This window comes from Tenrec ecaudatus, unplaced genomic scaffold (assembly GCF_050624435.1).
Source record: "Tenrec ecaudatus isolate mTenEca1 unplaced genomic scaffold, mTenEca1.hap1 Scaffold_1841, whole genome shotgun sequence".
NCBI lineage: Eukaryota > Metazoa > Chordata > Mammalia > Afrosoricida > Tenrecidae > Tenrec > Tenrec ecaudatus.
The window spans coordinates 14,818-37,027 of NW_027458113.1; the positions used below are offsets into that span (position 1 = coordinate 14,818).

The window sequence follows — 22,210 nt, forward strand, 5'->3', positions numbered from 1 at the left end:
AACTGGGGATCCTGGCACGAGTCCGAACACACTGCCACCGTGCGGTCCCAACGCCTGTAGCCAGCTCTGTAGAGACAGTCTCATGGTTGCTCCAAGGTGGTTTCCTTTGGCAATCCCATTTCCCGAAGGGGGTTGGGGCCGTGATGGGGCGGAGGGGGCTGAGGGGGGGGAAGGGTTTAGGGGGGGTTGGGGCGGCGATCTCACCCACAGACCTACCTCTGTGTCTCTGTTGTCCCATCTGTGTCTACTTGTGTGAAAATACACCTGAGGTCCAAGGGATCCCTACAGCCTTTTGCGAGTGCAGAACCCTGCGGTCTGACAGACAGGGTAGCATGCTGGGGCAAGCTTCACAGCGGGCAAAGCTCCTGCCGAACCACGCGTTTCCTGCTGCCTGACTGGCTCATTGACGTCACACACGTCTCCAAAGTGCATCCTCCCCTGAGGGTGGGCATGGGGATCAGAGCCCAGGGCACCGGGGCTTTGCATGGCCATTCCCCGGGTTCAGAGACAGAGGTTTTGGAAGGCCAGTGCGGTGGAGTGGATTCTGAGAGCCCGCGGCCCCTGGAATGGGAGAGCGGCCCTGCACCTCACGGGGTTTCCTGGGCAGGAGGGCTCTCTCGGGAGGCGGGCAGGGCTCAGATCCTGAGAAGCACACACACACACACACACACACACACACACACACACACACATTGAAGGGCGTGCAGACTCGCCTTGGGGTGCGGGCGGCCTGGTGGCGGTGGGGCACACAAGCGCACCATCTGCCCTGCAGTCAGTGCCCTCCATCGTCTTGGTGGGACCAGAGGGTGCCAGTGGGTGGGGGTGCTGTTCTGTCGTGCTCTTGGCTTGTGCCATGGGCTTGTGACAAGGGCCAGGAGGGCAAGGGTGCTGGTTGAGTGCTGGGGGGTGGGGAGTGGGGTGAGAGAAGGAGACCAGGGAGGCACAGCAGCCGCGAAGACAGCAAGGGCTAACAGAATTGTTCTTGCGCACCACTGGCACACTGGCTCTGTGGAGGCCGTGGGTTCATCGGGGCACGGTGGGGTAGGGGTGGGGAGGATTGCAGAGAGGGTGTCGGAGGGGTGGGGGCGAGGAGAGCATCTAGAAACGCATGGGTGGCCGGGCTCGGTATTTATTTGAGAGAGGTGCGAGTTAGCCGGTCACAGGCTGCAAAGTAGATGGCAAACCTGTCGGCTTAAGGTGGGCCCTCAAGACTAAGCCTCGAGAAAGGACCACAGCCCGGTCGTGTCTCTCCTGTGCCTTTCTGTCCCACTCCCCAGTCCCACATACTCTCTGGTACCTCTCAAACAGCCCCAAATCCCCCCCACCCCGCACCCCCACCGCCGCCCTACTTAGACTACTCCCACCACTACCAACCCCAGTCAAGCTGGCAACCAGGGCGTGTCACTGGGCAAGTAGCTCAGGTGAACCAGTGGGGGGCAGATGGAGGGCAAGGGAGCCCAAGGGGCATCAAGAATGAGAGTGAGATTCAGTGAGCTAGAGAGGCGCGGGAGCAAAGGCAGAAACAGTGGCGGAGATTGATGGGATGGGAAGGGAAGGGAAGGGGAGGAGAGGGGAGGGGAGGGGAGGGGAGGGCAGGGGAGGGAGAAAATATGAGGAAAGGGCAGGCAAGGGGTAGCACACACTCAACTGGCTGGAGTAGCGTGTGAGGCGGGTGCTTGGGATGGATGGGCGTCGGGCGTGGGGGCGGGTGGGCCTTGGGCAGACTCCGTGCAGGTTGAAATAGCCTCCCCCACCCCTCTCCTCCTTCAGCCCTCCACTCACGTGTGAACAAATGACCCCACAGACCGTCCACCCAAAGTCAGGCGAGGGGACCCAGGCACTATGGCAATGGGCAGATTGAAGAAGAGGTGGTGGCTAGGTGTGGCAGAGTGCCTCTGCAATAGGGACTGTCCTTGGTCTGTGGTGGGAGAGGGACCGTGATCAGCATGTAGCCCAAAGGACCGAATCTCTCTGTGGAGTTTGAGTGCGTGCGTGGGCCTTCCTGGGAAGGATGGGGTCGTTTTTTGCAGTGTGAGCAGGATTGCGCCGCGGAGATGGGAAGGGTGTCGAGCCCTGAAGGGCCGCTGCTTCAGAGTGTTTTAGCATGCTGTCTGGGACTGAAGGGAAACGTGAGGTGAAGGTTGTGTGGGATCCTGAAGACCAGAAAGGAAACGGGGAGGCTGGGCAGAAAGAAGGGTGGTTGGAGGTGGGGCGCGGCAGGGATGGCGGCGGGTGGAGCGTGCTGGCGAGGGGTGCGCTGGTAGGGCCTTTGGGTCCTTGGTCTCTGCAGAGGCGGGCGTCGTGGGCAGCGGGCAGCGGGCAGCGGGCAGCGGGCAGCGGCAGCCAAGAGAAGGGGGTAAGCGAGACTGGGTGTGGGCTTGTCAGAGCTGAGCAGAGCTGAGGTCAGAGCAGCCCTCCGTGAGCCTTTGATGTGGCAGGACCAAAAGGGGACCGTGGGCTGCATGGGCCGGGAATCGAACCCGGGCCTCCCGCGTGGCAGGCGAGAATTCTACCACTGAACCACCCATGCGCTGCTACCTCCTCGACAGTCTGCCAGCTGCAGCCTGTGGGCCTGCCTCCTCCCGGCCGCCCCGCTGCCACTGGTGGAGGAGCGCCAGACACTGCTCACTGCCCGACTGGCCTACCGGGCGAGTTCTTGGGCGCGGGTGCGAGTGGTGGTGGGAGCGGGAGCGGAGCTGGCAGTGGGAGGGAGAGTGGGCGCGACATGGCGTGGGGACGTGGCGTTGGGACCCCCACTCCCCTTGAGTAGCAGTGCAGGCGACAGCCAGTGGTGCGCCGGGGTACAGGCGGCCCTGGAGCTTGGAGCCCAGGCATGCGCAGGGTCCCGACCTAGCGAGACCGAAGGGCAGTCTTGTGGCAGGCAGACGTTGGGAGGACGCCCAGAGTCGCAAGAAGACGGGTCCCGTGCGCGCGCGCTGCCGCTCGCCGGCTCGCTGGCGGAGCCCAAGCAGCGCGGCCAAGGTTCCCGCGGCGGTCCCAGCAGTGACCCCCCCGCCCCCAACAGCGACCGACCCACTTCGCTGGGGGCCGGGAGGGGGAGGGAACGGGTGGTGGCCGCGCCGATGCCCCTGTGCCCGTCGCTTCCCGAGGCGGCACGTCGGCAGAAGAAAGGCCCCAGCCCGCGCGTGAGCCGGGCGAGTGAGGTCCGGCCCACGCGCGCACTGGGGCTGTGCGATCCCGTGGGATCGGGTGGCGAGCGCTGCGGGGCCGAGCGCTCTGCGTGGACCCTTGCTAAGGATCCCCGGCTGAGGCTCCCCGGCTGAAGGTGGCGTGTGGCGCCCGCGGGGGTGGGGGTGGGGCTGGGGTCCTGGAGGGGCCTGTGGTTGTCCAAGCCAGAGGATTGAAGGTGTGCGGGAGCTGCAGTAGGAGCACATCTGTCAGCGCTGTGCAGATGGGGCGGCGAGACCCGCCCGTGGCCGGCGCTGGCGGCTGGAGAGGCGCAAGGAGCGCCAGTGGCCTGCCGGCCCGGAGAGGGGTGTGTGTGCGGCGGGTGGGTCCAGGCTGTTTGTTGTTGCCAAAAAGGCTGCTGTGTCAGGAGTGGGATTCGAACCCACGCCTCCAGGGGAGACTGCGACCTGAACGCAGCGCCTTAGACCGCTCGGCCATCCTGACGGCTCGCCCCAAGCGCCCACGGCCGCCTGGCTCGGCCAGGGGGCCCACACGGGTGCCGCTCCTGGGCGGCCCGAGTGGCGGCACCAAGGAAGCTGGGCTGGGGCGCCAGCACTGGAGCTGAGCCAGAACGTGGCCAGCGGAGCAGGCGACGTGCTTGAGCCCGGGCCCAGCGCCTCCAGGTGCGCTGCCTTTGGGTTGACGGGCTGCTGGGGCCCGCCCCCGACGCCGCATCCTGCACCGAGGCACTCTCCTCGCTCAGCTGGGCTTGCGCTCCAAACTGGTCCTCCTCCTCTGGCTGCCACCTGTGGCCTGCGCGCGGGAGTGGGGGCCGCCGGGCCTCTCTGCCGGAGCGACGGGCGGGCGGGCGCGCGCGCTGGCACTGGCGCTCGCCCTGGAGGCCCCAGGCAGCGGGTTGAGGCGGGCGCCAGTCGGCACGAGAGGCTGTGTCTCGCGGCGAGCGTCGCAAGCGGGTCGGGCTGGTGCGGGGCGAGGTGCGGGTTGAGGACTCTGCGCGGCGAGCCAGTGGGCCAAGGGGGAGGAGCAGTGTTGGGCGTGGGGGCGCAGCGACGGCGTCTGGGTGGGCGTCGGCGGTGGCGGTGGCGGTGGCGGTGGCGGTGGCGGCCGGAGAGAGGTCTGGCACCCAGACGGCAGCCGCCGTCCTCGTTAGTATAGTGGTGAGTATCCCCGCCTGTCACGCGGGAGACCGGGGTTCGATTCCCCGACGGGGAGGCACAGTCCCTTTTTTTGGGACTCTGCCACGGCCACCCACCAGCCCACCCGGTCCCCGCTCTCAGGCAGGCCCAGTGGCCGGCGCCCGCCAGCCGTTCTTGCCAAGCCGCCCGCCTGGCCTGCCCACCCTCCGGCCGCAGCTCCCCTGCCCTTCTTCCTGGTGCCCAGTCGCGCGCCCGCCCGCCACAGCAGCCTTCTTTCTCTGGCGTCCGAAGCGCCTGGCCAGCGGCCCGTCCCAAAGCTGTGTCTGCCTCCATCCGGCTCAGGCTGGCCGCGGGCCTCGCAGGGAGTCCCACACGCAGGTGCCAGGGCAGGTAGGGGGATCCCCCTGGTGGGCATCACCCTCCTGCTGCTCCTGAGTGCCGCCTGTGCCCTGGCTGAGGCCCGCGGAACTGGCGCGAGCCGACGCCGAAGGCAGGGAGGGCCTTGGAGAAACCCGGCGCTCCAAGTCGGGGTGTCGGGCGCCTCGGGTGCGGGGGTGCGCGGGGCTGCGGCGTCGCGGCAGCGAGAGCCCGGTCAGGCGCCCCCAGCGGCCGCGGCCGGGGCCGGGGCCGGGGCCGGGCGCGCGCTAGGTCCGCGAGAGCGAGCAGCGGGGCTTGGCTGGCCCGAGCGGCCGCTGCGGGTGGCACGGCGCCTGGCGTCCAGGAAGGACAGGGCTGCGCCGGGCGGCGGCTGCCGAGGCGCGAGCGGCGGTAGCGACGGCGGTAGTAGCAGCTGCCGCTGGCGGCGGGGAGCCTGCTGGCCGTGGTGTTGGTGGAGCCCGGGCTGTGCCGCGTTGGTGGTATAGTGGTGAGCATAGCTGCCTTCCAAGCAGTTGACCCGGGTTCGATTCCCGGCCAACGCAGTAGGTCGACCTTTTGCGGGGAAGCCCAGGGGCCTCCGTGCCAGGTGTGAGTGCGTTGCGTGTGGGAGCAGCTTGGGTCTGTGGCTCTGCCCGCGCCAGTTGCGTGGGAAGGCGGCGGGCGCGCAGTGTTTTGGGGGAGCTGCCTCCAAGTCGGAGAGGGCACCGTGCTCTCGTGGCGGGGAGGCCGCTGGCCAGGGCGCCCATGGGTGCGCGGGCTCCGAGTGCAGGTGGCATGGACGGGACAGGCGCTCCCACGTTCCCTGGTGGTCTAGTGGTTAGGATTCGGCGCTCTCACCGCCGCGGCCCGGGTTCGATTCCCGGTCAGGGAAGCTTTTCTTCTGCCTGGCGCTGCCCCCACACACACTTGCCACTCGCTCAACCTACCACTCTTTTACTCTCGCCAACGCTGGCTACCTTGAGCCACTTCACGGGCCCTGCCGCCGGCAAGGCCACGCACGTGCGCACCTGCTACGGTCCCCGGCCCCGGTGCCTATGCTCTCAGGATCTGCCCGCTCAGCCCTCAACACCACGCGCCAGGCTGACCTCCCTGCGCGTTCCCTCGACGATCACTGCCAGCGCTTGCGCCAGCAGGACAACGCTAGCGAGGGAGAAAGATTCAGGAGCCCAAGGTGGCCCACCTGGGACGCGTGGACGCCGCCAGTTGGGAGGAAGGATGGTGGAAGGCTGGGGAGGGTGTGAGTGAGTGAGTGAGTGAGTGAGTGAGTGAGTTAGCTTTTGAGCGCTTGGGGGTGTGGGTGGGGAAGTGTTGGCTGCTGCGGTGGCAGCGGTGGTGGTGGTGGTGGTGGTGGTGGTGGTGGTGGTGGTGGTGGTGGTGGTGGTGGTGGTGGTGGTGGTGGTGGCGGGAGGTTTTGGGATTTGGGGACAAAAGAAGGATGATGGGGAATTTGATCCGTGAGTGGCAGACAGGGTGTATGTAGGTCGCGATTGTGGGGCGTGCAAGGAGAGGAAGCAGGTGTCTGGGGACACTGGTCTACAGGTGGCTTGGGGAGGGGTGTCAGGGAGCCGGGGACTGTTGGGTGGGAGAGGGTGCCAGCACTCACCTTTCCTCATCATTCTCACCACATCCCCTGAGCACTGCCCACACAGCTGTCCACCTAGAGAGAACGTTGCCCAGAGCACCCTTCTTGCCCTCCTCCAGACTGTCCCTCGGCCTTACTCAGCGGAAGGACGACGTGTTTCTCCCATTCCTGTCTAACTGGGGATCCTGGCACGAGTCCGAACACACTGCCACCGTGCGGTCCCAACGCCTGTAGCCAGCTCTGTAGAGACAGTCTCATGGTTGCTCCAAGGTGGTTTCCTTTGGCAATCCCATTTCCCGAAGGGGGTTGGGGCCGTGATGGGGCGGAGGGGGCTGAGGGGGGGGAAGGGTTTAGGGGGGGTTGGGGCGGCGATCTCACCCACAGACCTACCTCTGTGTCTCTGTTGTCCCATCTGTGTCTACTTGTGTGAAAATACACCTGAGGTCCAAGGGATCCCTACAGCCTTTTGCGAGTGCAGAACCCTGCGGTCTGACAGACAGGGTAGCATGCTGGGGCAAGCTTCACAGCGGGCAAAGCTCCTGCCGAACCACGCGTTTCCTGCTGCCTGACTGGCTCATTGACGTCACACACGTCTCCAAAGTGCATCCTCCCCTGAGGGTGGGCATGGGGATCAGAGCCCAGGGCACCGGGGCTTTGCATGGCCATTCCCCGGGTTCAGAGACAGAGGTTTTGGAAGGCCAGTGCGGTGGAGTGGATTCTGAGAGCCCGCGGCCCCTGGAATGGGAGAGCGGCCCTGCACCTCACGGGGTTTCCTGGGCAGGAGGGCTCTCTCGGGAGGCGGGCAGGGCTCAGATCCTGAGAAGCACACACACACACACACACACACACACACACACACACACATTGAAGGGCGTGCAGACTCGCCTTGGGGTGCGGGCGGCCTGGTGGCGGTGGGGCACACAAGCGCACCATCTGCCCTGCAGTCAGTGCCCTCCATCGTCTTGGTGGGACCAGAGGGTGCCAGTGGGTGGGGGTGCTGTTCTGTCGTGCTCTTGGCTTGTGCCATGGGCTTGTGACAAGGGCCAGGAGGGCAAGGGTGCTGGTTGAGTGCTGGGGGGTGGGGAGTGGGGTGAGAGAAGGAGACCAGGGAGGCACAGCAGCCGCGAAGACAGCAAGGGCTAACAGAATTGTTCTTGCGCACCACTGGCACACTGGCTCTGTGGAGGCCGTGGGTTCATCGGGGCACGGTGGGGTAGGGGTGGGGAGGATTGCAGAGAGGGTGTCGGAGGGGTGGGGGCGAGGAGAGCATCTAGAAACGCATGGGTGGCCGGGCTCGGTATTTATTTGAGAGAGGTGCGAGTTAGCCGGTCACAGGCTGCAAAGTAGATGGCAAACCTGTCGGCTTAAGGTGGGCCCTCAAGACTAAGCCTCGAGAAAGGACCACAGCCCGGTCGTGTCTCTCCTGTGCCTTTCTGTCCCACTCCCCAGTCCCACATACTCTCTGGTACCTCTCAAACAGCCCCAAATCCCCCCCACCCCGCACCCCCACCGCCGCCCTACTTAGACTACTCCCACCACTACCAACCCCAGTCAAGCTGGCAACCAGGGCGTGTCACTGGGCAAGTAGCTCAGGTGAACCAGTGGGGGGCAGATGGAGGGCAAGGGAGCCCAAGGGGCATCAAGAATGAGAGTGAGATTCAGTGAGCTAGAGAGGCGCGGGAGCAAAGGCAGAAACAGTGGCGGAGATTGATGGGATGGGAAGGGAAGGGAAGGGGAGGAGAGGGGAGGGGAGGGGAGGGGAGGGCAGGGGAGGGAGAAAATATGAGGAAAGGGCAGGCAAGGGGTAGCACACACTCAACTGGCTGGAGTAGCGTGTGAGGCGGGTGCTTGGGATGGATGGGCGTCGGGCGTGGGGGCGGGTGGGCCTTGGGCAGACTCCGTGCAGGTTGAAATAGCCTCCCCCACCCCTCTCCTCCTTCAGCCCTCCACTCACGTGTGAACAAATGACCCCACAGACCGTCCACCCAAAGTCAGGCGAGGGGACCCAGGCACTATGGCAATGGGCAGATTGAAGAAGAGGTGGTGGCTAGGTGTGGCAGAGTGCCTCTGCAATAGGGACTGTCCTTGGTCTGTGGTGGGAGAGGGACCGTGATCAGCATGTAGCCCAAAGGACCGAATCTCTCTGTGGAGTTTGAGTGCGTGCGTGGGCCTTCCTGGGAAGGATGGGGTCGTTTTTTGCAGTGTGAGCAGGATTGCGCCGCGGAGATGGGAAGGGTGTCGAGCCCTGAAGGGCCGCTGCTTCAGAGTGTTTTAGCATGCTGTCTGGGACTGAAGGGAAACGTGAGGTGAAGGTTGTGTGGGATCCTGAAGACCAGAAAGGAAACGGGGAGGCTGGGCAGAAAGAAGGGTGGTTGGAGGTGGGGCGCGGCAGGGATGGCGGCGGGTGGAGCGTGCTGGCGAGGGGTGCGCTGGTAGGGCCTTTGGGTCCTTGGTCTCTGCAGAGGCGGGCGTCGTGGGCAGCGGGCAGCGGGCAGCGGGCAGCGGCAGCCAAGAGAAGGGGGTAAGCGAGACTGGGTGTGGGCTTGTCAGAGCTGAGCAGAGCTGAGGTCAGAGCAGCCCTCCGTGAGCCTTTGATGTGGCAGGACCAAAAGGGGACCGTGGGCTGCATGGGCCGGGAATCGAACCCGGGCCTCCCGCGTGGCAGGCGAGAATTCTACCACTGAACCACCCATGCGCTGCTACCTCCTCGACAGTCTGCCAGCTGCAGCCTGTGGGCCTGCCTCCTCCCGGCCGCCCCGCTGCCACTGGTGGAGGAGCGCCAGACACTGCTCACTGCCCGACTGGCCTACCGGGCGAGTTCTTGGGCGCGGGTGCGAGTGGTGGTGGGAGCGGGAGCGGAGCTGGCAGTGGGAGGGAGAGTGGGCGCGACATGGCGTGGGGACGTGGCGTTGGGACCCCCACTCCCCTTGAGTAGCAGTGCAGGCGACAGCCAGTGGTGCGCCGGGGTACAGGCGGCCCTGGAGCTTGGAGCCCAGGCATGCGCAGGGTCCCGACCTAGCGAGACCGAAGGGCAGTCTTGTGGCAGGCAGACGTTGGGAGGACGCCCAGAGTCGCAAGAAGACGGGTCCCGTGCGCGCGCGCTGCCGCTCGCCGGCTCGCTGGCGGAGCCCAAGCAGCGCGGCCAAGGTTCCCGCGGCGGTCCCAGCAGTGACCCCCCCGCCCCCAACAGCGACCGACCCACTTCGCTGGGGGCCGGGAGGGGGAGGGAACGGGTGGTGGCCGCGCCGATGCCCCTGTGCCCGTCGCTTCCCGAGGCGGCACGTCGGCAGAAGAAAGGCCCCAGCCCGCGCGTGAGCCGGGCGAGTGAGGTCCGGCCCACGCGCGCACTGGGGCTGTGCGATCCCGTGGGATCGGGTGGCGAGCGCTGCGGGGCCGAGCGCTCTGCGTGGACCCTTGCTAAGGATCCCCGGCTGAGGCTCCCCGGCTGAAGGTGGCGTGTGGCGCCCGCGGGGGTGGGGGTGGGGCTGGGGTCCTGGAGGGGCCTGTGGTTGTCCAAGCCAGAGGATTGAAGGTGTGCGGGAGCTGCAGTAGGAGCACATCTGTCAGCGCTGTGCAGATGGGGCGGCGAGACCCGCCCGTGGCCGGCGCTGGCGGCTGGAGAGGCGCAAGGAGCGCCAGTGGCCTGCCGGCCCGGAGAGGGGTGTGTGTGCGGCGGGTGGGTCCAGGCTGTTTGTTGTTGCCAAAAAGGCTGCTGTGTCAGGAGTGGGATTCGAACCCACGCCTCCAGGGGAGACTGCGACCTGAACGCAGCGCCTTAGACCGCTCGGCCATCCTGACGGCTCGCCCCAAGCGCCCACGGCCGCCTGGCTCGGCCAGGGGGCCCACACGGGTGCCGCTCCTGGGCGGCCCGAGTGGCGGCACCAAGGAAGCTGGGCTGGGGCGCCAGCACTGGAGCTGAGCCAGAACGTGGCCAGCGGAGCAGGCGACGTGCTTGAGCCCGGGCCCAGCGCCTCCAGGTGCGCTGCCTTTGGGTTGACGGGCTGCTGGGGCCCGCCCCCGACGCCGCATCCTGCACCGAGGCACTCTCCTCGCTCAGCTGGGCTTGCGCTCCAAACTGGTCCTCCTCCTCTGGCTGCCACCTGTGGCCTGCGCGCGGGAGTGGGGGCCGCCGGGCCTCTCTGCCGGAGCGACGGGCGGGCGGGCGCGCGCGCTGGCACTGGCGCTCGCCCTGGAGGCCCCAGGCAGCGGGTTGAGGCGGGCGCCAGTCGGCACGAGAGGCTGTGTCTCGCGGCGAGCGTCGCAAGCGGGTCGGGCTGGTGCGGGGCGAGGTGCGGGTTGAGGACTCTGCGCGGCGAGCCAGTGGGCCAAGGGAGAGGAGCAGTGTTGGGCGTGGGGGCGCAGCGACGGCGTCTGGGTGGGCGTCGGCGGTGGCGGTGGCGGTGGCGGTGGCGGTGGCGGCCGGAGAGAGGTCTGGCACCCAGACGGCAGCCGCCGTCCTCGTTAGTATAGTGGTGAGTATCCCCGCCTGTCACGCGGGAGACCGGGGTTCGATTCCCCGACGGGGAGGCACAGTCCCTTTTTTTGGGACTCTGCCACGGCCACCCACCAGCCCACCCGGTCCCCGCTCTCAGGCAGGCCCAGTGGCCGGCGCCCGCCAGCCGTTCTTGCCAAGCCGCCCGCCTGGCCTGCCCACCCTCCGGCCGCAGCTCCCCTGCCCTTCTTCCTGGTGCCCAGTCGCGCGCCCGCCCGCCACAGCAGCCTTCTTTCTCTGGCGTCCGAAGCGCCTGGCCAGCGGCCCGTCCCAAAGCTGTGTCTGCCTCCATCCGGCTCAGGCTGGCCGCGGGCCTCGCAGGGAGTCCCACACGCAGGTGCCAGGGCAGGTAGGGGGATCCCCCTGGTGGGCATCACCCTCCTGCTGCTCCTGAGTGCCGCCTGTGCCCTGGCTGAGGCCCGCGGAACTGGCGCGAGCCGACGCCGAAGGCAGGGAGGGCCTTGGAGAAACCCGGCGCTCCAAGTCGGGGTGTCGGGCGCCTCGGGTGCGGGGGTGCGCGGGGCTGCGGCGTCGGGGCAGCGAGAGCCCGGTCGGGCGCCCCCAGCGGCCGCGGCCGGGGCCGGGGCCGGGGCCGGGGCCGGGCGCGCGCTAGGTCCGCGAGAGCGAGCAGCGGGGCTTGGCTGGCCCGAGCGGCCGCTGCGGGTGGCACGGCGCCTGGCGTCCAGGAAGGACAGGGCTGCGCCGGGCGGCGGCTGCCGAGGCGCGAGCGGCGGTAGCGACGGCGGTAGTAGCAGCTGCCGCTGGCGGCGGGGAGCCTGCTGGCCGTGGTGTTGGTGGAGCCCGGGCTGTGCCGCGTTGGTGGTATAGTGGTGAGCATAGCTGCCTTCCAAGCAGTTGACCCGGGTTCGATTCCCGGCCAACGCAGTAGGTCGACCTTTTGCGGGGAAGCCCAGGGGCCTCCGTGCCAGGTGTGAGTGCGTTGCATGTGGGAGCAGCTTGGGTCTGTGGCTTTGCCCGCGCCAGTTGCGTGGGAAGGCGGCGGGCGCGCAGTGTTTTGGGGGAGCTGCCTCCAAGTCGGAGAGGGCACCGTGCTCTCGTGGCGGGGAGGCCGCTGGCCAGGGCGCCCATGGGTGCGCGGGCTCCGAGTGCAGGTGGCATGGACGGGACAGGCGCTCCCACGCTCCCTGGTGGTCTAGTGGTTAGGATTCGGCGCTCTCACCGCCGCGGCCCGGGTTCGATTCCCGGTCAGGGAAGCTTTTCTTCTGCCTGGCGCTGCCCCCACACACACTTGCCACTCGCTCAACCTACCACTCTTTTACTCTCGCCAACGCTGGCTACCTTGAGCCACTTCACGGGCCCTGCCGCCGGCAAGGCCACGCACGTGCGCACCTGCTACGGTCCCCGGCCCCGGTGCCTATGCTCTCAGGATCTGCCCGCTCAGCCCTCAACACCACGCGCCAGGCTGACCTCCCTGCGCGTTCCCTCGACGATCACTGCCAGCGCTTGCGCCAGCAGGACAACGCTAGCGAGGGAGAAAGATTCAGGAGCCCAAGGTGGCCCACCTGGGACGCGTGGACGCCGCCAGTTGGGAGGAAGGATGGTGGAAGGCTGGGGAGGGTGTGAGTGAGTGAGTGAGTGAGTGAGTGAGTGAGTGAGTGAGTTAGCTTTTGAGCGCTTGGGGGTGTGGGTGGGGAAGTGTTGGCTGCTGCGGTGGCAGCGGTGGTGGTGGTGGTGGTGGTGGTGGTGGTGGTGGTGGTGGTGGTGGTGGTGGTGGTGGTGGTGGTGGTGGTGGCGGGAGGTTTTGGGATTTGGGGACAAAAGAAGGATGATGGGGAATTTGATCCGTGAGTGGCAGACAGGGTGTATGTAGGTCGCGATTGTGGGGCGTGCAAGGAGAGGAAGCAGGTGTCTGGGGACACTGGTCTACAGGTGGCTTGGGGAGGGGTGTCAGGGAGCCGGGGACTGTTGGGTGGGAGAGGGTGCCAGCACTCACCTTTCCTCATCATTCTCACCACATCCCCTGAGCACTGCCCACACAGCTGTCCACCTAGAGAGAACGTTGCCCAGAGCACCCTTCTTGCCCTCCTCCAGACTGTCCCTCGGCCTTACTCAGCGGAAGGACGACGTGTTTCTCCCATTCCTGTCTAACTGGGGATCCTGGCACGAGTCCGAACACACTGCCACCGTGCGGTCCCAACGCCTGTAGCCAGCTCTGTAGAGACAGTCTCATGGTTGCTCCAAGGTGGTTTCCTTTGGCAATCCCATTTCCCGAAGGGGGTTGGGGCCGTGATGGGGCGGAGGGGGCTGAGGGGGGGGAAGGGTTTAGGGGGGGTTGGGGCGGCGATCTCACCCACAGACCTACCTCTGTGTCTCTGTTGTCCCATCTGTGTCTACTTGTGTGAAAATACACCTGAGGTCCAAGGGATCCCTACAGCCTTTTGCGAGTGCAGAACCCTGCGGTCTGACAGACAGGGTAGCATGCTGGGGCAAGCTTCACAGCGGGCAAAGCTCCTGCCGAACCACGCGTTTCCTGCTGCCTGACTGGCTCATTGACGTCACACACGTCTCCAAAGTGCATCCTCCCCTGAGGGTGGGCATGGGGATCAGAGCCCAGGGCACCGGGGCTTTGCATGGCCATTCCCCGGGTTCAGAGACAGAGGTTTTGGAAGGCCAGTGCGGTGGAGTGGATTCTGAGAGCCCGCGGCCCCTGGAATGGGAGAGCGGCCCTGCACCTCACGGGGTTTCCTGGGCAGGAGGGCTCTCTCGGGAGGCGGGCAGGGCTCAGATCCTGAGAAGCACACACACACACACACACACACACACACACACACACATTGAAGGGCGTGCAGACTCGCCTTGGGGTGCGGGCGGCCTGGTGGCGGTGGGGCACACAAGCGCACCATCTGCCCTGCAGTCAGTGCCCTCCATCGTCTTGGTGGGACCAGAGGGTGCCAGTGGGTGGGGGTGCTGTTCTGTCGTGCTCTTGGCTTGTGCCATGGGCTTGTGACAAGGGCCAGGAGGGCAAGGGTGCTGGTTGAGTGCTGGGGGGTGGGGAGTGGGGTGAGAGAAGGAGACCAGGGAGGCACAGCAGCCGCGAAGACAGCAAGGGCTAACAGAATTGTTCTTGCGCACCACTGGCACACTGGCTCTGTGGAGGCCGTGGGTTCATCGGGGCACGGTGGGGTAGGGGTGGGGAGGATTGCAGAGAGGGTGTCGGAGGGGTGGGGGCGAGGAGAGCATCTAGAAACGCATGGGTGGCCGGGCTCGGTATTTATTTGAGAGAGGTGCGAGTTAGCCGGTCACAGGCTGCAAAGTAGATGGCAAACCTGTCGGCTTAAGGTGGGCCCTCAAGACTAAGCCTCGAGAAAGGACCACAGCCCGGTCGTGTCTCTCCTGTGCCTTTCTGTCCCACTCCCCAGTCCCACATACTCTCTGGTACCTCTCAAACAGCCCCAAATCCCCCCCACCCCGCACCCCCACCGCCGCCCTACTTAGACTACTCCCACCACTACCAACCCCAGTCAAGCTGGCAACCAGGGCGTGTCACTGGGCAAGTAGCTCAGGTGAACCAGTGGGGGGCAGATGGAGGGCAAGGGAGCCCAAGGGGCATCAAGAATGAGAGTGAGATTCAGTGAGCTAGAGAGGCGCGGGAGCAAAGGCAGAAACAGTGGCGGAGATTGATGGGATGGGAAGGGAAGGGAAGGGGAGGAGAGGGGAGGGGAGGGGAGGGGAGGGCAGGGGAGGGAGAAAATATGAGGAAAGGGCAGGCAAGGGGTAGCACACACTCAACTGGCTGGAGTAGCGTGTGAGGCGGGTGCTTGGGATGGATGGGCGTCGGGCGTGGGGGCGGGTGGGCCTTGGGCAGACTCCGTGCAGGTTGAAATAGCCTCCCCCACCCCTCTCCTCCTTCAGCCCTCCACTCACGTGTGAACAAATGACCCCACAGACCGTCCACCCAAAGTCAGGCGAGGGGACCCAGGCACTATGGCAATGGGCAGATTGAAGAAGAGGTGGTGGCTAGGTGTGGCAGAGTGCCTCTGCAATAGGGACTGTCCTTGGTCTGTGGTGGGAGAGGGACCGTGATCAGCATGTAGCCCAAAGGACCGAATCTCTCTGTGGAGTTTGAGTGCGTGCGTGGGCCTTCCTGGGAAGGATGGGGTCGTTTTTTGCAGTGTGAGCAGGATTGCGCCGCGGAGATGGGAAGGGTGTCGAGCCCTGAAGGGCCGCTGCTTCAGAGTGTTTTAGCATGCTGTCTGGGACTGAAGGGAAACGTGAGGTGAAGGTTGTGTGGGATCCTGAAGACCAGAAAGGAAACGGGGAGGCTGGGCAGAAAGAAGGGTGGTTGGAGGTGGGGCGCGGCAGGGATGGCGGCGGGTGGAGCGTGCTGGCGAGGGGTGCGCTGGTAGGGCCTTTGGGTCCTTGGTCTCTGCAGAGGCGGGCGTCGTGGGCAGCGGGCAGCGGGCAGCGGGCAGCGGCAGCCAAGAGAAGGGGGTAAGCGAGACTGGGTGTGGGCTTGTCAGAGCTGAGCAGAGCTGAGGTCAGAGCAGCCCTCCGTGAGCCTTTGATGTGGCAGGACCAAAAGGGGACCGTGGGCTGCATGGGCCGGGAATCGAACCCGGGCCTCCCGCGTGGCAGGCGAGAATTCTACCACTGAACCACCCATGCGCTGCTACCTCCTCGACAGTCTGCCAGCTGCAGCCTGTGGGCCTGCCTCCTCCCGGCCGCCCCGCTGCCACTGGTGGAGGAGCGCCAGACACTGCTCACTGCCCGACTGGCCTACCGGGCGAGTTCTTGGGCGCGGGTGCGAGTGGTGGTGGGAGCGGGAGCGGAGCTGGCAGTGGGAGGGAGAGTGGGCGCGACATGGCGTGGGGACGTGGCGTTGGGACCCCCACTCCCCTTGAGTAGCAGTGCAGGCGACAGCCAGTGGTGCGCCGGGGTACAGGCGGCCCTGGAGCTTGGAGCCCAGGCATGCGCAGGGTCCCGACCTAGCGAGACCGAAGGGCAGTCTTGTGGCAGGCAGACGTTGGGAGGACGCCCAGAGTCGCAAGAAGACGGGTCCCGTGCGCGCGCGCTGCCGCTCGCCGGCTCGCTGGCGGAGCCCAAGCAGCGCGGCCAAGGTTCCCGCGGCGGTCCCAGCAGTGACCCCCCCGCCCCCAACAGCGACCGACCCACTTCGCTGGGGGCCGGGAGGGGGAGGGAACGGGTGGTGGCCGCGCCGATGCCCCTGTGCCCGTCGCTTCCCGAGGCGGCACGTCGGCAGAAGAAAGGCCCCAGCCCGCGCGTGAGCCGGGCGAGTGAGGTCCGGCCCACGCGCGCACTGGGGCTGTGCGATCCCGTGGGATCGGGTGGCGAGCGCTGCGGGGCCGAGCGCTCTGCGTGGACCCTTGCTAAGGATCCCCGGCTGAGGCTCCCCGGCTGAAGGTGGCGTGTGGCGCCCGCGGGGGTGGGGGTGGGGCTGGGGTCCTGGAGGGGCCTGTGGTTGTCCAAGCCAGAGGATTGAAGGTGTGCGGGAGCTGCAGTAGGAGCACATCTGTCAGCGCTGTGCAGATGGGGCGGCGAGACCCGCCCGTGGCCGGCGCTGGCGGCTGGAGAGGCGCAAGGAGCGCCAGTGGCCTGCCGGCCCGGAGAGGGGTGTGTGTGCGGCGGGTGGGTCCAGGCTGTTTGTTGTTGCCAAAAAGGCTGCTGTGTCAGGAGTGGGATTCGAACCCACGCCTCCAGGGGAGACTGCGACCTGAACGCAGCGCCTTAGACCGCTCGGCCATCCTGACGGCTCGCCCCAAGCGCCCACGGCCGCCTGGCTCGGCCAGGGGGCCCACACGGGTGCCGCTCCTGGGCGGCCCGAGTGGCGGCACCAAGGAAGCTGGGCTGGGGCGCCAGCACTGGAGCTGAGCCAGAACGTGGCCAGCGGAGCAGGCGACGTGCTTGAGCCCGGGCCCAGCGCCTCCAGGTGCGCTGCCTTTGGGTTGACGGGCTGCTGGGGCCCGCCCCCGACGCCGCATCCTGCACCGAGGCACTCTCCTCGCTCAGCTGGGCTTGCGCTCCAAACTGGTCCTCCTCCTCTGGCTGCCACCTGTGGCCTGCGCGCGGGAGTGGGGGCCGCCGGGCCTCTCTGCCGGAGCGACGGGCGGGCGGGCGCGCGCGCTGGCACTGGCGCTCGCCCTGGAGGCCCCAGGCAGCGGGTTGAGGCGGGCGCCAGTCGGCACGAGAGGCTGTGTCTCGCGGCGAGCGTCGCAAGCGGGTCGGGCTGGTGCGGGGCGAGGTGCGGGTTGAGGACTCTGCGCGGCGAGCCAGTGGGCCAAGGGAGAGGAGCAGTGTTGGGCGTGGGGGCGCAGCGACGGCGTCTGGGTGGGCGTCGGCGGTGGCGGTGGCGGTGGCGGTGGCGGTGGCGGCCGGAGAGAGGTCTGGCACCCAGACGGCAGCCGCCGTCCTCGTTAGTATAGTGGTGAGTATCCCCGCCTGTCACGCGGGAGACCGGGGTTCGATTCCCCGACGGGGAGGCACAGTCCCTTTTTTTGGGACTCTGCCACGGCCACCCACCAGCCCACCCGGTCCCCGCTCTCAGGCAGGCCCAGTGGCCGGCGCCCGCCAGCCGTTCTTGCCAAGCCGCCCGCCTGGCCTGCCCACCCTCCGGCCGCAGCTCCCCTGCCCTTCTTCCTGGTGCCCAGTCGCGCGCCCGCCCGCCACAGCAGCCTTCTTTCTCTGGCGTCCGAAGCGCCTGGCCAGCGGCCCGTCCCAAAGCTGTGTCTGCCTCCATCCGGCTCAGGCTGGCCGCGGGCCTCGCAGGGAGTCCCACACGCAGGTGCCAGGGCAGGTAGGGGGATCCCCCTGGTGGGCATCACCCTCCTGCTGCTCCTGAGTGCCGCCTGTGCCCTGGCTGAGGCCCGCGGAACTGGCGCGAGCCGACGCCGAAGGCAGGGAGGGCCTTGGAGAAACCCGGCGCTCCAAGTCGGGGTGTCGGGCGCCTCGGGTGCGGGGGTGCGCGGGGCTGCGGCGTCGGGGCAGCGAGAGCCCGGTCGGGCGCCCCCAGCGGCCGCGGCCGGGGCCGGGGCCGGGGCCGGGGCCGGGCGCGCGCTAGGTCCGCGAGAGCGAGCAGCGGGGCTTGGCTGGCCCGAGCGGCCGCTGCGGGTGGCACGGCGCCTGGCGTCCAGGAAGGACAGGGCTGCGCCGGGCGGCGGCTGCCGAGGCGCGAGCGGCGGTAGCGACGGCGGTAGTAGCAGCTGCCGCTGGCGGCGGGGAGCCTGCTGGCCGTGGTGTTGGTGGAGCCCGGGCTGTGCCGCGTTGGTGGTATAGTGGTGAGCATAGCTGCCTTCCAAGCAGTTGACCCGGGTTCGATTCCCGGCCAACGCAGTAGGTCGACCTTTTGCGGGGAAGCCCAGGGGCCTCCGTGCCAGGTGTGAGTGCGTTGCATGTGGGAGCAGCTTGGGTCTGTGGCTTTGCCCGCGCCAGTTGCGTGGGAAGGCGGCGGGCGCGCAGTGTTTTGGGGGAGCTGCCTCCAAGTCGGAGAGGGCACCGTGCTCTCGTGGCGGGGAGGCCGCTGGCCAGGGCGCCCATGGGTGCGCGGGCTCCGAGTGCAGGTGGCATGGACGGGACAGGCGCTCCCACGCTCCCTGGTGGTCTAGTGGTTAGGATTCGGCGCTCTCACCGCCGCGGCCCGGGTTCGATTCCCGGTCAGGGAAGCTTTTCTTCTGCCTGGCGCTGCCCCCACACACACTTGCCACTCGCTCAACCTACCACTCTTTTACTCTCGCCAACGCTGGCTACCTTGAGCCACTTCACGGGCCCTGCCGCCGGCAAGGCCACGCACGTGCGCACCTGCTACGGTCCCCGGCCCCGGTGCCTATGCTCTCAGGATCTGCCCGCTCAGCCCTCAACACCACGCGCCAGGCTGACCTCCCTGCGCGTTCCCTCGACGATCACTGCCAGCGCTTGCGCCAGCAGGACAACGCTAGCGAGGGAGAAAGATTCAGGAGCCCAAGGTGGCCCACCTGGGACGCGTGGACGCCGCCAGTTGGGAGGAAGGATGGTGGAAGGCTGGGGAGGGTGTGAGTGAGTGAGTGAGTGAGTGAGTGAGTGAGTGAGTTAGCTTTTGAGCGCTTGGGGGTGTGGGTGGGGAAGTGTTGGCTGCTGCGGTGGCAGCGGTGGTGGTGGTGGTGGTGGTGGTGGTGGTGGTGGTGGTGGTGGTGGTGGTGGTGGTGGTGGTGGTGGTGGTGGCGGGAGGTTTTGGGATTTGGGGACAAAAGAAGGATGATGGGGAATTTGATCCGTGAGTGGCAGACAGGGTGTATGTAGGTCGCGATTGTGGGGCGTGCAAGGAGAGGAAGCAGGTGTCTGGGGACACTGGTCTACAGGTGGCTTGGGGAGGGGTGTCAGGGAGCCGGGGACTGTTGGGTGGGAGAGGGTGCCAGCACTCACCTTTCCTCATCATTCTCACCACATCCCCTGAGCACTGCCCACACAGCTGTCCACCTAGAGAGAACGTTGCCCAGAGCACCCTTCTTGCCCTCCTCCAGACTGTCCCTCGGCCTTACTCAGCGGAAGGACGACGTGTTTCTCCCATTCCTGTCTAACTGGGGATCCTGGCACGAGTCCGAACACACTGCCACCGTGCGGTCCCAACGCCTGTAGCCAGCTCTGTAGAGACAGTCTCATGGTTGCTCCAAGGTGGTTTCCTTTGGCAATCCCATTTCCCGAAGGGGGTTGGGGCCGTGATGGGGCGGAGGGGGCTGAGGGGGGGGAAGGGTTTAGGGGGGGTTGGGGCGGCGATCTCACCCACAGACCTACCTCTGTGTCTCTGTTGTCCCATCTGTGTCTACTTGTGTGAAAATACACCTGAGGTCCAAGGGATCCCTACAGCCTTTTGCGAGTGCAGAACCCTGCGGTCTGACAGACAGGGTAGCATGCTGGGGCAAGCTTCACAGCGGGCAAAGCTCCTGCCGAACCACGCGTTTCCTGCTGCCTGACTGGCTCATTGACGTCACACACGTCTCCAAAGTGCATCCTCCCCTGAGGGTGGGCATGGGGATCAGAGCCCAGGGCACCGGGGCTTTGCATGGCCATTCCCCGGGTTCAGAGACAGAGGTTTTGGAAGGCCAGTGCGGTGGAGTGGATTCTGAGAGCCCGCGGCCCCTGGAATGGGAGAGCGGCCCTGCACCTCACGGGGTTTCCTGGGCAGGAGGGCTCTCTCGGGAGGCGGGCAGGGCTCAGATCCTGAGAAGCACACACACACACACACACACACACACACACACACACATTGAAGGGCGTGCAGACTCGCCTTGGGGTGCGGGCGGCCTGGTGGCGGTGGGGCACACAAGCGCACCATCTGCCCTGCAGTCAGTGCCCTCCATCGTCTTGGTGGGACCAGAGGGTGCCAGTGGGTGGGGGTGCTGTTCTGTCGTGCTCTTGGCTTGTGCCATGGGCTTGTGACAAGGGCCAGGAGGGCAAGGGTGCTGGTTGAGTGCTGGGGGGTGGGGAGTGGGGTGAGAGAAGGAGACCAGGGAGGCACAGCAGCCGCGAAGACAGCAAGGGCTAACAGAATTGTTCTTGCGCACCACTGGCACACTGGCTCTGTGGAGGCCGTGGGTTCATCGGGGCACGGTGGGGTAGGGGTGGGGAGGATTGCAGAGAGGGTGTCGGAGGGGTGGGGGCGAGGAGAGCATCTAGAAACGCATGGGTGGCCGGGCTCGGTATTTATTTGAGAGAGGTGCGAGTTAGCCGGTCACAGGCTGCAAAGTAGATGGCAAACCTGTCGGCTTAAGGTGGGCCCTCAAGACTAAGCCTCGAGAAAGGACCACAGCCCGGTCGTGTCTCTCCTGTGCCTTTCTGTCCCACTCCCCAGTCCCACATACTCTCTGGTACCTCTCAAACAGCCCCAAATCCCCCCCACCCCGCACCCCCACCGCCGCCCTACTTAGACTACTCCCACCACTACCAACCCCAGTCAAGCTGGCAACCAGGGCGTGTCACTGGGCAAGTAGCTCAGGTGAACCAGTGGGGGGCAGATGGAGGGCAAGGGAGCCCAAGGGGCATCAAGAATGAGAGTGAGATTCAGTGAGCTAGAGAGGCGCGGGAGCAAAGGCAGAAACAGTGGCGGAGATTGATGGGATGGGAAGGGAAGGGAAGGGGAGGAGAGGGGAGGGGAGGGGAGGGGAGGGCAGGGGAGGGAGAAAATATGAGGAAAGGGCAGGCAAGGGGTAGCACACACTCAACTGGCTGGAGTAGCGTGTGAGGCGGGTGCTTGGGATGGATGGGCGTCGGGCGTGGGGGCGGGTGGGCCTTGGGCAGACTCCGTGCAGGTTGAAATAGCCTCCCCCACCCCTCTCCTCCTTCAGCCCTCCACTCACGTGTGAACAAATGACCCCACAGACCGTCCACCCAAAGTCAGGCGAGGGGACCCAGGCACTATGGCAATGGGCAGATTGAAGAAGAGGTGGTGGCTAGGTGTGGCAGAGTGCCTCTGCAATAGGGACTGTCCTTGGTCTGTGGTGGGAGAGGGACCGTGATCAGCATGTAGCCCAAAGGACCGAATCTCTCTGTGGAGTTTGAGTGCGTGCGTGGGCCTTCCTGGGAAGGATGGGGTCGTTTTTTGCAGTGTGAGCAGGATTGCGCCGCGGAGATGGGAAGGGTGTCGAGCCCTGAAGGGCCGCTGCTTCAGAGTGTTTTAGCATGCTGTCTGGGACTGAAGGGAAACGTGAGGTGAAGGTTGTGTGGGATCCTGAAGACCAGAAAGGAAACGGGGAGGCTGGGCAGAAAGAAGGGTGGTTGGAGGTGGGGCGCGGCAGGGATGGCGGCGGGTGGAGCGTGCTGGCGAGGGGTGCGCTGGTAGGGCCTTTGGGTCCTTGGTCTCTGCAGAGGCGGGCGTCGTGGGCAGCGGGCAGCGGGCAGCGGGCAGCGGCAGCCAAGAGAAGGGGGTAAGCGAGACTGGGTGTGGGCTTGTCAGAGCTGAGCAGAGCTGAGGTCAGAGCAGCCCTCCGTGAGCCTTTGATGTGGCAGGACCAAAAGGGGACCGTGGGCTGCATGGGCCGGGAATCGAACCCGGGCCTCCCGCGTGGCAGGCGAGAATTCTACCACTGAACCACCCATGCGCTGCTACCTCCTCGACAGTCTGCCAGCTGCAGCCTGTGGGCCTGCCTCCTCCCGGCCGCCCCGCTGCCACTGGTGGAGGAGCGCCAGACACTGCTCACTGCCCGACTGGCCTACCGGGCGAGTTCTTGGGCGCGGGTGCGAGTGGTGGTGGGAGCGGGAGCGGAGCTGGCAGTGGGAGGGAGAGTGGGCGCGACATGGCGTGGGGACGTGGCGTTGGGACCCCCACTCCCCTTGAGTAGCAGTGCAGGCGACAGCCAGTGGTGCGCCGGGGTACAGGCGGCCCTGGAGCTTGGAGCCCAGGCATGCGCAGGGTCCCGACCTAGCGAGACCGAAGGGCAGTCTTGTGGCAGGCAGACGTTGGGAGGACGCCCAGAGTCGCAAGAAGACGGGTCCCGTGCGCGCGCGCTGCCGCTCGCCGGCTCGCTG

The 22,210-nt window shown here is 66.5% G+C and overlaps 16 non-coding genes across 16 annotated transcripts; 9 read left to right on the forward strand and 7 right to left on the reverse strand.

Moving 5' to 3' along the window:
• Positions 1 to 2,459: 2,459 nt before the first annotated feature.
• Positions 2,460 to 2,530, reverse strand: TRNAG-GCC (transfer RNA glycine (anticodon GCC)). Its single transcript has one exon. It is a non-coding gene; the product is annotated as a tRNA-Gly (tRNA).
• Positions 2,531 to 3,550: 1,020 nt separating this feature from the next.
• Positions 3,551 to 3,633, reverse strand: TRNAL-CAG (transfer RNA leucine (anticodon CAG)). Its single transcript has one exon. It is a non-coding gene; the product is annotated as a tRNA-Leu (tRNA).
• A 657-nt stretch (positions 3,634 to 4,290) lies between these two features.
• TRNAD-GUC (transfer RNA aspartic acid (anticodon GUC)) lies at positions 4,291 to 4,362 on the forward strand. The gene has a single exon. It is a non-coding gene; the product is annotated as a tRNA-Asp (tRNA).
• A 772-nt stretch (positions 4,363 to 5,134) lies between these two features.
• TRNAG-UCC (transfer RNA glycine (anticodon UCC)) lies at positions 5,135 to 5,206 on the forward strand. Its single transcript has one exon. It is a non-coding gene; the product is annotated as a tRNA-Gly (tRNA).
• A 257-nt stretch (positions 5,207 to 5,463) lies between these two features.
• TRNAE-CUC (transfer RNA glutamic acid (anticodon CUC)) lies at positions 5,464 to 5,535 on the forward strand. Its single transcript has one exon. It is a non-coding gene; the product is annotated as a tRNA-Glu (tRNA).
• A 3,335-nt stretch (positions 5,536 to 8,870) lies between these two features.
• On the reverse strand, positions 8,871 to 8,941 carry TRNAG-GCC (transfer RNA glycine (anticodon GCC)). The gene has a single exon. It is a non-coding gene; the product is annotated as a tRNA-Gly (tRNA).
• A 1,020-nt stretch (positions 8,942 to 9,961) lies between these two features.
• TRNAL-CAG (transfer RNA leucine (anticodon CAG)) lies at positions 9,962 to 10,044 on the reverse strand. The gene has a single exon. It is a non-coding gene; the product is annotated as a tRNA-Leu (tRNA).
• A 657-nt stretch (positions 10,045 to 10,701) lies between these two features.
• Positions 10,702 to 10,773, forward strand: TRNAD-GUC (transfer RNA aspartic acid (anticodon GUC)). Its single transcript has one exon. It is a non-coding gene; the product is annotated as a tRNA-Asp (tRNA).
• A 778-nt stretch (positions 10,774 to 11,551) lies between these two features.
• Positions 11,552 to 11,623, forward strand: TRNAG-UCC (transfer RNA glycine (anticodon UCC)). Its single transcript has one exon. It is a non-coding gene; the product is annotated as a tRNA-Gly (tRNA).
• A 257-nt stretch (positions 11,624 to 11,880) lies between these two features.
• On the forward strand, positions 11,881 to 11,952 carry TRNAE-CUC (transfer RNA glutamic acid (anticodon CUC)). The gene has a single exon. It is a non-coding gene; the product is annotated as a tRNA-Glu (tRNA).
• Positions 11,953 to 15,293: 3,341 nt separating this feature from the next.
• Positions 15,294 to 15,364, reverse strand: TRNAG-GCC (transfer RNA glycine (anticodon GCC)). Its single transcript has one exon. It is a non-coding gene; the product is annotated as a tRNA-Gly (tRNA).
• Positions 15,365 to 16,384: 1,020 nt separating this feature from the next.
• Positions 16,385 to 16,467, reverse strand: TRNAL-CAG (transfer RNA leucine (anticodon CAG)). The gene has a single exon. It is a non-coding gene; the product is annotated as a tRNA-Leu (tRNA).
• Positions 16,468 to 17,124: 657 nt separating this feature from the next.
• Positions 17,125 to 17,196, forward strand: TRNAD-GUC (transfer RNA aspartic acid (anticodon GUC)). The gene has a single exon. It is a non-coding gene; the product is annotated as a tRNA-Asp (tRNA).
• A 778-nt stretch (positions 17,197 to 17,974) lies between these two features.
• Positions 17,975 to 18,046, forward strand: TRNAG-UCC (transfer RNA glycine (anticodon UCC)). The gene has a single exon. It is a non-coding gene; the product is annotated as a tRNA-Gly (tRNA).
• Positions 18,047 to 18,303: 257 nt separating this feature from the next.
• Positions 18,304 to 18,375, forward strand: TRNAE-CUC (transfer RNA glutamic acid (anticodon CUC)). The gene has a single exon. It is a non-coding gene; the product is annotated as a tRNA-Glu (tRNA).
• Positions 18,376 to 21,712: 3,337 nt separating this feature from the next.
• On the reverse strand, positions 21,713 to 21,783 carry TRNAG-GCC (transfer RNA glycine (anticodon GCC)). Its single transcript has one exon. It is a non-coding gene; the product is annotated as a tRNA-Gly (tRNA).
• Between the last annotated feature and the right edge of the window lie 427 nt (positions 21,784 to 22,210).